Below are 9,225 nucleotides of genomic sequence, written 5' to 3'. Positions count from 1 at the left end.
GGGTAGGAGAGAGAGAGGAGAGAGAGAGAGGAGAAGGGAGAGAGAATGGGAAAATGGGGAGAGAGAGTGGTTGGAGAGAGAGAGAGAGAGAGAGAGAGAGGGGAGGGTAGGAGAGAGAGAGGGGAAGGGAGAGAAAAGGGGAGAGAGAGGAAGGAGAGAGAGAGGAAGGGAAGAGAGGGAGAGAGAAGGGAGAGAGTGTGGGAAAGGGGGGAGAGAGAGAGAGAGAGGAAGGGGGAGAAAGAGGGGGAGAGAGAGAGAGGGGAAGGGGAGAGAAAGAGGAGGGAGAGAGAGAGGGGGGTAGGAGAGAGAGAGGAGAGAGAGAGAGAATGGGAAAAGGGGGAGAGAGAGAGGAGGGTAGGAGAGAGAGAGAGAGGGGAAGGGAGAGAAAAGGGGAGAGAGAGAGAGAAAAGAAGGAGAGAGAGAGAGAGAAAGAGAGAGGAAAGGAAGAGAGGGAGAGAGAGGGTGTGAAAACTAGTTTTAGGCATAAACCAGTTTAAACTGGTTTTTTTAATTAAAACCAGTTTTATTTTTATGAACTGGTTTAAACTGGTGCACTGTATTATAAACTGGTTTAAAACCAGTTTCTTATATGACAAAGCAGTTTGGTTCAGTTTCTAAACCATTTAAAATGGTTTAGTGCAGTTTCAGTTCAGTTTATGGAAAAACTGAACCATGCACACCCCTAGTTTGAAGGTTTAGAGAAGGTTGCAAGAGAAATCAAGGAAAACAAATTTTTTCTCCAACACCAAACTTAGAGCTTGATTGTCCCAATCAAGAAAAAGGAAAGAAGTAGGGTAAGAAGGAAAGAAGTCTGGAAGGGGAAAAGAAAAGAGGTGAAAGGGAGAAAGGATTTGTGGAGCCTTTTCGTATGTGAATTGGGGTTTGAAGTGTGAAGAGAGGTGGGAAAAGTAGGGGTTTTTATAGGGGTGGAAAGTGTGGTTCGAATGGTGGGAAGTAAGGTAATTCAATGTTTTCCCACTTGGGGAGTGGCGCCTAGCGTGGAAAGAAGCACCAATCCTTGTCCCACTTTGCTTCGTGCATGTTTTGAATTCCAAAGTGCAAGTATACTTTGACCTCTTTGCTTTGTGTGCTATCAATCATGTAGGCCCCATTCTCTCTCCTAAAAAATAAAACTGAAACCCCATTAGTAATAACAAAAGAATCCTCCACATTCCTTATTAATATGGATGAATGAATTTACAATTGATGGGTGTCCCTTGGGACACCAAACTTAATCCATTTGCATCATAATAAATTGGGTTCATCATTGGATTTTTAATGAGTTCATAAAGGTAGAATAATTCCAATCCCTTCATATACTTTAGCTTTCATCCCCTTTTGAACACAATTAACCCACGTTCATGCCCTCCCCAATGTATTAAATGCTTTCAGATTGAGTAGTATTGGGCTTGCTAGATAGTGGTATTTCGTATGGTGGTGGCCACACCAAACTTAATCTCTGGGCTTACCTCCAATCATAATTTGTTCAAGGGTAGTAAGCCTAGATTAAGTAAATTGGTAGCCACACCAAACTTAATCTCTAGGCTTACCTTCAGATATGATTTGTTCAAAAGTGGTAAGCCTAGATTAAGTAAATTGGTGGCCACACTAAACTTAATCGATGGGCTTACCTTCAGATATGATTTGTTCAAAGGTGGTAAGCCTAGATTAAGTAAATTGGTGGCCACACCAAACTTAGCTTTTTAGCTAGTTCTCAGCCCAATTACTCATCACTAGCAAATATATTCATCAAATTGCTTTTCCAAACTAAAAGAAAATAGAATATAAGAGCCTTCTAACTACCAAAACAGAGAAAAAAAATTCTTAATCCACTATCTACAATCTACTTCTAGAAGGCAAGAAAACATAAATTTTCAACTGAAAATTAAACTATCTAAATTGACAACTTTTAACTACTTCTAAGAAAGCAATAAATCAAAAGGATATAAAGTGTTGGGGTGCATCCCAACTAGTGCTTTGGTGCACGAAATTGTGATCTCAGGCAACGGCGCCAGAAACTCTGTACGCACGTCTTAATAAATCGTTTTTTATTCACAACTTCGATACAACTAACCAGCAAGTGCACTCGGTCGTCCAAATAATAAACCTTACGTGAGTAAGGGTCGATCCCACGGAGATTGTTGGTATGAAGCAAGCTATGGTCACCTTGTAAATCTCAGTCAGGCGGATATAAAATAGTTATGGAGTTTTCGAATATTAATAATAAATAGAAAATAAGGATAGAAATACTTATGTATATCATTGGTTAGAATTTCAGATAAGCGTATAGAGATGCATTTGTTCCTCTGAACCTCTGCTTTCCTGCTGTCTTCATCCAATCAATCTTACTCCTTTCCATGGCTGGCTTTTTGTAAGGACATCACCGTTGTCAATGGCTACTTTTTATCCTCTCTGGAAAATGGTCCGATGCGCTGTCACTGCATGGCTAATCGTCTGGAGGCATCACCCTTGTCAATGGCTGCATCCCATCCTCTTGTGAAAATTGTCCAAATGCTCTGTCACAGCACGACTAATCATCTGAGGTTCTCGATCATACTAGAACAGGATTCACCCTCCTTTTGCGTCTGTCACTACGCCCAGCACTCGCGAGTTTGAAGTTCGTCACAGTCATTCAATCCCAGAGTCCTACTCGGAATACCACAGACAAGGTTTAGACTTTTCAGATTCTCATGAATGCCGCCATCAATCTAGCTTATACCACGAAGATTCTGATTAAGAGATCCAAGAGATACTCATTCAATCTAAGGTAGAACGGAAGTGGTTGTCAGGCACGCTTTCATAGGGAATGATGATGATTGTCACGTTCATCACATTCATGTTGAAGTGCAAATGGATATCTTAGAAGCGGAATAAGTTGAAGTGAATAGAAAAATAGTAGTACTTTGCATTAATCTTTGAGAAACAGCAGAGCTCCACACCTTAATCTATGGAGTGCAGAAACTCTACCGTATGAAAATACATAAGTGATAATGGTTCAGGCATGGCCGAATGGCCAGCCCCCATGAAAGTCTAAGATAGCATAAAACTGATCAAAGATGATGATCAATACAATAGTAAAAAGTCCTATTTATAATAAACTAGTTACTAGGGTTTACGGAAGTAAGTAATTGATGCATAAATCCACTTCTGGGGCCCACTTGGTGTGTGCTTGGGCTGAGCTTGAATGTTACACGTGTAGAGGTCAATCTTAGAATTGAACGCCAGTTTGTAACGTATTTCTAGCGTTCAACTCTGGCTTGTGACGTGTTTCTGGCGTTTAACTCCAGACAACAGCGTAGAACTGGCGTTCAACGCCCTTTTACGTCATCTAACCTCGGCCAAATTATGGACTATTATATATTTCTGGAAAGCCCTGGATGTCTACTTTCCAACGCAATTGAAAGCGCGCCATTTTGAGTTCTGTAGCTCCATAAAATCTACTTTGAGTATAGGGAGGTCAGAATCCAACAGCATCAGCAGTCCTTCTTCAACCTCTGAATCTGATTTTTGCTCAAGTCCCTCAATTTCAGCCAGAAAACACCTGAAATCATAGAAAAATACACAAACTCATAGTAAAGTCCAAAAATATGAATTTAACATAAAAACTAATAAAAACATCCCTAAAAGTAACTAGATTCTATTAAAAACATACTAAAAACAATGCCAAAAAGCGTATAAATTATCCGCTCATCACAACACCAAACTTAAATTGTTGCTTGTCCCCAAGCAACTGAAAATCAAATAGGATAAAAAAAAGAGAATATACTATAAATTCCAAACTATCAATGAAACATTGCTCCAATCAAATGAGCGGGACTTGTAGCTTTTTGCCTCTTGAATAGTTTTGGCATCTCACTTTATCCATTGAGGTTCAGAATGATTGGCATCTTTAGGAACTCAGAGTTCAGTATGATGATTCTTGAACACAGCTATTTTATGAGTCTTGGCCGTGGCCCTAAGCACTTTATTTTCCAGTATTACCACCGGATACATAAATGCCACAGACACATAACTGGGTGAACCTTTTCAGATTGTGACTCAGCTTTGCTAAAGTCCCCAATTAGAGGTGTCCAGGGTTCTTAAGCACACTCTTCTTTTGCTTTGGACCTTGACTTTAACCGCTCAGTCTCAAGTTTTCACTTGACACCTTCACGCCACAAGCACATGGTTAGGGACAGCTTGGTTTAGCCGCTTAGGCCAGGATTTTATTCCTTTAGTCCCTCCTATCCACTGATGCTCAAAGCCTTGGGATCCTTTTTATTGCCCTTGCCTTTTGGTTTTAAGGGTTACTGGCTTTTTGCTCTTGCCTCTTGGTTTTAAGAGCTTTTGGCTTTTTCTGCTTGCTTTTTCTTTTTCTTTCTATTTTTTCGCTAATTTTTTCCTTTTTTTTTCTGCAAGCTTTGTTCTTTGCTGCTTTTTCTTGCTTCAAGAATCATTTTTATGATTTTTCAGATTATCAAATAACATGTCTCCTTATCATCATTCTTTCAAGAGCCAACATATTTAACATTCTTAAACAACAACTTCAAAAGACATATGCACTGTTCAAGCATTCATTCAGAAAACAAGAAGCATTGTCACCACATCAATATAATTAAACTAAGTTCAAGGATAAATTCAAAACTCATGTACTTCTTGTTCTTTTGAATTAAAACAGTTTTCATTTAAGAGAGGTGATGGGTTCATAGGACATTCATAACTTTAAGACATAGTTACTAACTACTAATGATCATGTAATGAAGACACAAACATGGATAAGCACTTAACATAGAGAAAACGAAAAACAAAGAATGTAAGAACAAGGAATGAGTCCACCTTAGTGATGGTGGCATTTCCTTCTTGAGGAACCAATGATGTCCTTGAGCTCTTCTATGTCTCTTCCTTGTCTTTGTTGCTCCTCCCTCATTGCTTTTTGATCTTCTCTAATTTCATGAAGGATGATGGAGTGCTCTTGATGTTCCACCCTTAATTGTCCCATGTTGGAACTTAATTCTCCTAGGGAGGTGTTGATTTGCTCCCAATAGTTTTGTGGAGGAAAATGCATTTGAGGCATCTCCCGGATCTCATGGTGATGAGCTTCATGCGTCTCTTGAGATCCATGAATGGGCTCTCTTGCTTGCTCCATCCTTTTCTTAGTGATGGGCTTCTCTTCCTCAATGGGATTGTCTCCTTCTATGAAAGCTCTAACTGAGTAACATAGATGGCAAATAAGATGAGGAAAAGCTAGCCTTACCCCAGGAGAGGGCTTTTCGGCTATTTTGTAGAGTTCAAGGGAGATGACTTCATGAACTTCTACTTCCTCTCCAATCATGATGCTATGAATCATGATGGCCCGATCCACAGTAACTTCATATCGGTTGCTAGTGGGGATGACGGAGCGTTGGATGAATTCCAACCATCCTCTAGCCACAGGCTTGAGGTCCAGTCTTCTTAATTGAACCGGCTTGCCTTTGGAGTCAATCTTCCATTGAGCTTCTTCCACACATATGTCCATGAGGACTTGGTCCAACCTTTGATTAAAGTTGACCCTTCTAGTGTAGGGGCGTGCATCTCCTTGCATCATTGGCAAGTTAAACGCCAACCTCACATTTTCCAGACTAAAATCTAAGTATTTCCCCCGAACCATTGTAATATAATTCTTTAGGTTTGGGTTCTTACTTTGATCATGGTTCCAAGTGATCCATGCATTGGCATAGAACTCTTGAACCATTAGGATGCCGACTTGTTGGATGGGGTTTGTTAGAACTTCCCAACCTCTTCTTTGGATTTCATGTCGGATCTCCGGATACTCATTCTTCTTGAGCTTGAAAGGGACCTCGGGGATCACCTTCTTCTTGGCCACAACATCATAGAAGTGGTCTTGATCAGCTTTGGAGATGAATCTTTCCATCTCCCATGACTCGGAGGTGGAAGCTTTTGTCTTCCCTTTCCCTTTTCTAGAGGATTCTCCGGTCTTGGGTGCTATCAATGGTAATGGAAAAATAAAAAGCTTATGCTTTTACCACACCAAACTTAGAATATTGCTCGCCCTCGAGCAAGAGAAGAAAGAATAGATGAAGAAGAAGAAGAAAATATGGTGGAGAGGGGGGAGGGGTGTATTCGGCCAAGAAGGGGAAGAGAGGGTTGTGTTGTGTGAAAATGAAGAAGAATGGAGGGCTTTATATAGGGAAGGGAGGGGGGTAAGGTTCGGCCATAAGGGTGGGAAATTGATTTTGAATTTTGAAGGTAGGTGGGGTTTATGAGCTAGGTTTATGGGGAAGAGTGGATGGATGTGAGTGGTGAAGTGGTTATAGGGAAGAGAGATTGAGGTGATTAGTGAAGAATTTTGGGGAAGAGTGTTTATGGGATTGTGTGAAAGAGGGGTGAGAAGAAGTGAGTAGAGGTAGGTGGGGATCCTGTGGGGTCCACAGATCCTGAGGTGATCCTGTGGGGTCCACAGATCCTGAGGTGTTCAAGGATTTACAACCTTGCACCAAATTAGGCATGCAAAATGCCCTTGCACACAACTCTAGGCGTTCAGTGCCAGATTGGTGCTTGTTCTGGGCGTTGAACGCCCATTTGTTGCCCATTTTTGGCGTTGAACGCCAGAACCATGGTTGTTCTGGGCGTTCAGCGCCAGCTCTTCTCCAGGGTGCAATTCTGGCATTCAAACGCCCAGATGCTACCCATTTTGGGCATTCAGCGCCAGAACCACGCTCTGTTCTGGCGTTGAACGCCAGCCAGATGCTTCTTACTGGCGTTTAAACGCCAGTAAGGTCTTCCTCTAGGGTGTGATTTTTCTTCTGCTATTTTTGATTCTGTTTTCAATTTTTATATTTATTTTGTGACTCCACATGTTCATGAACCTAATAAAACATGAAAGAACAAGAAAAATAAAATTAGATAAATAAAAATTGGGTTGCCTCCCTACAAGCGCTTCTTTAATGTCAATAGCTTGACAGTGGGCTCTCATGGAGCCTCACAGATGTTCAGAGCATTGTTGAGACTTTCCAACACCAAACTTAGAGTTTGGATATGGGAGTTCAACACCAAACTTAGAGTTTGGTTGTGGCCTCCCAACACCAAACTTAGAGTTTGACTGTGGGGGGCTCTGGTTGACTCTGTTTTGAGAGAAGCTTTTTATGCTTCCTCTCCATGTTTACAGAAGGATGACCTCGAGTTTTAAACACAAGGGAGTCCTCATTCAATTGAAGGACTAATTCACCTCTGTCAACATCAATCACAGCTCTTGCTATGGCTAGGAAAGGTCTTCCAAGGATGATGGATTCATCTTCATCCTTCCCAGTATCAAGGATTATGAAATCAGCAGGGATGTAAAGGCCTTCAACCTTTACTAACACGTCCTCTACTTGTCCATAAGCCTGTTTTCTTGACTTGTCTGCCATCTCTAATGAGATTTTAGTAGCTTACACCCCAAAGATTCCCAGTTTCTCTATTACAGAGAGGGGCATGAGGTTTATCCCTGAACCAAGGTCACACAGAGCCTTTTCAAAGATCATGTTGCCTATGGTACAAGGTATTACGAACTTTCCAGGATCCTGTTTCTTCTGAGGCAATGTCAGTTGATCCAGATCACTTAGTTCATTGGTGAACAAGGGAGGTTCATCTTCCCAAGTCTCAATACCAAATAATTTGGCATTTAGCTTCATGATTGCACCAAGGTACTTGGTAACTTGCTCTTCAGTAACATCCTCATTCTCTTCCGAAGATGAATGCTCGTCAGAGCTTATGATGGGCATAAGGAGGTTCAATGGAATCTCTATAGTCTCTAGATGAGTCTCAGATTCCTTTGGTTCCTCAAAAGGAAACTCCTTATTGATCACTGGACATCCCAGGAGATCTTCCTCCCTGGGATTTACGTCATCCCCTTCCTCTCCAGGTTCGGCAGTGTTGACTTTGTCAATGGCCTTGCACTCTCCTTTTGGATTTTCTTCTGTATTGCTTGGGAGAGTACTAGGAGGGATTTCAGTGATCTTTTTACTCAGCTGGCCCACTTGTGCCTCCTAATTTCTAATGGAGGACCTTGTTTCATTCATGAAACTTATAGTGGCCTTAGATAGATCAGAGACTAAGTTTGCTAAATTAGAGGTATTTTGTTCAGAGTTCTCTGTCTGTTGCTGAGTGGATGATGGAAAAGGCTTGCTATTGCTAAACCTATTTCTTCCACCATTATTAAAGCCTTGTTGAGGCTTTTGTTGATCCTTCCATGAGAGATTTGGGTGATTTCTCCATGAGGGGTTATAGGTATTTCCATAAGGTTCACCCATATAATTCACCTCTGCTATTGCAGAGTTTTCAGGATCATAAGCTTCTTCTTCAAAAGATGCCTCTTGAGTACTGTTGGATGCAGCTTGCATTCCATTCAGACTCTGAGAAATCATATTGACTTGCTGAGTCAATATTTTATTCTGAGCCAATATGGCATTCAGAGTATCAGTTTCAAGAACTCTCTTCTTCATAGGCGTCCCATTACTCACAGGATTCCTCTCAAAAGTGTACATGAACTGGTTATTAGCAACCATGTCAATGAGTTCTTGAGCTTCAGCAGGTGTTTTCTTTAAGTGAATGGATCCACCTGCAGAGGTATCCAATGACATTTTAGCTAATTCAGACAGACCATCATAGAATATGTCCAGGATGGTCCATTCAGAAAGCATGTCAGAAGGACACTTTTTGGTCAGTTCTTTGTATCTCTCCCAAGCTTCATAGAGGGATTCACCTTCTTTCTGTCTGAAGGTCTGAATATCCACTCTAAGCTTACTCAGCTTTTGAGGAGGAAAGAACTTAGCTAAGAAAGCCTTGACCAGCTTATCCTAAGAGTTCAGGCTATCCTTAGGTTGAGAGTTCAACCATACTTTAGCTCTGTCTCTTACAGCAAAAGGGAAAAGCATGAGTCTGTAGACTTCAGGATCTACTCCATTAGTCTTAACAGTATCACATATCTGCAAGAATTCAGTTAAGAACTGAAAAGGATCTTCAAATGGAAGTCCATAAAACTTGCAGTTCTGCTGCATTAGAGAAACTAATTGAGGTTTAAGCTCAAAATTGTTTGCTCCAATGGCAGGAATGGAGATGCTTCTTCCATGTAAATTGGAATTAGGTGCAGTAAAGTCACCAAGCATCCTCCTTGCATTATTATTATTTTCGGCTGCCATCTCTTCTTCTTGTTCGAAAATTTCTGAAAGGTGCTTGCTGGATTGTTGTAATTTAGCTTCTCTTAGTTTC

General features: G+C 41.0%; 1 non-coding gene across 1 annotated transcript; it reads left to right on the top strand.

Moving 5' to 3' along the window:
• Positions 1–8,651: 8,651 nt before the first annotated feature.
• LOC112759994 (small nucleolar RNA R71) lies at positions 8,652–8,759 on the top strand. Its single transcript, XR_003180453.1, has one exon. It is a non-coding gene; the product is annotated as a small nucleolar RNA R71 (small nucleolar RNA).
• Positions 8,760–9,225: the final 466 nt, after the last annotated feature.

The sequence above is a fragment of the Arachis hypogaea genome, chromosome 16, assembly GCF_003086295.3.
Source record: "Arachis hypogaea cultivar Tifrunner chromosome 16, arahy.Tifrunner.gnm2.J5K5, whole genome shotgun sequence".
NCBI lineage: Eukaryota > Viridiplantae > Streptophyta > Magnoliopsida > Fabales > Fabaceae > Arachis > Arachis hypogaea.
The sequence above is the reverse complement of the archived record's forward strand: the minus strand, read 5'-3'. Positions and strand labels throughout refer to the sequence as shown.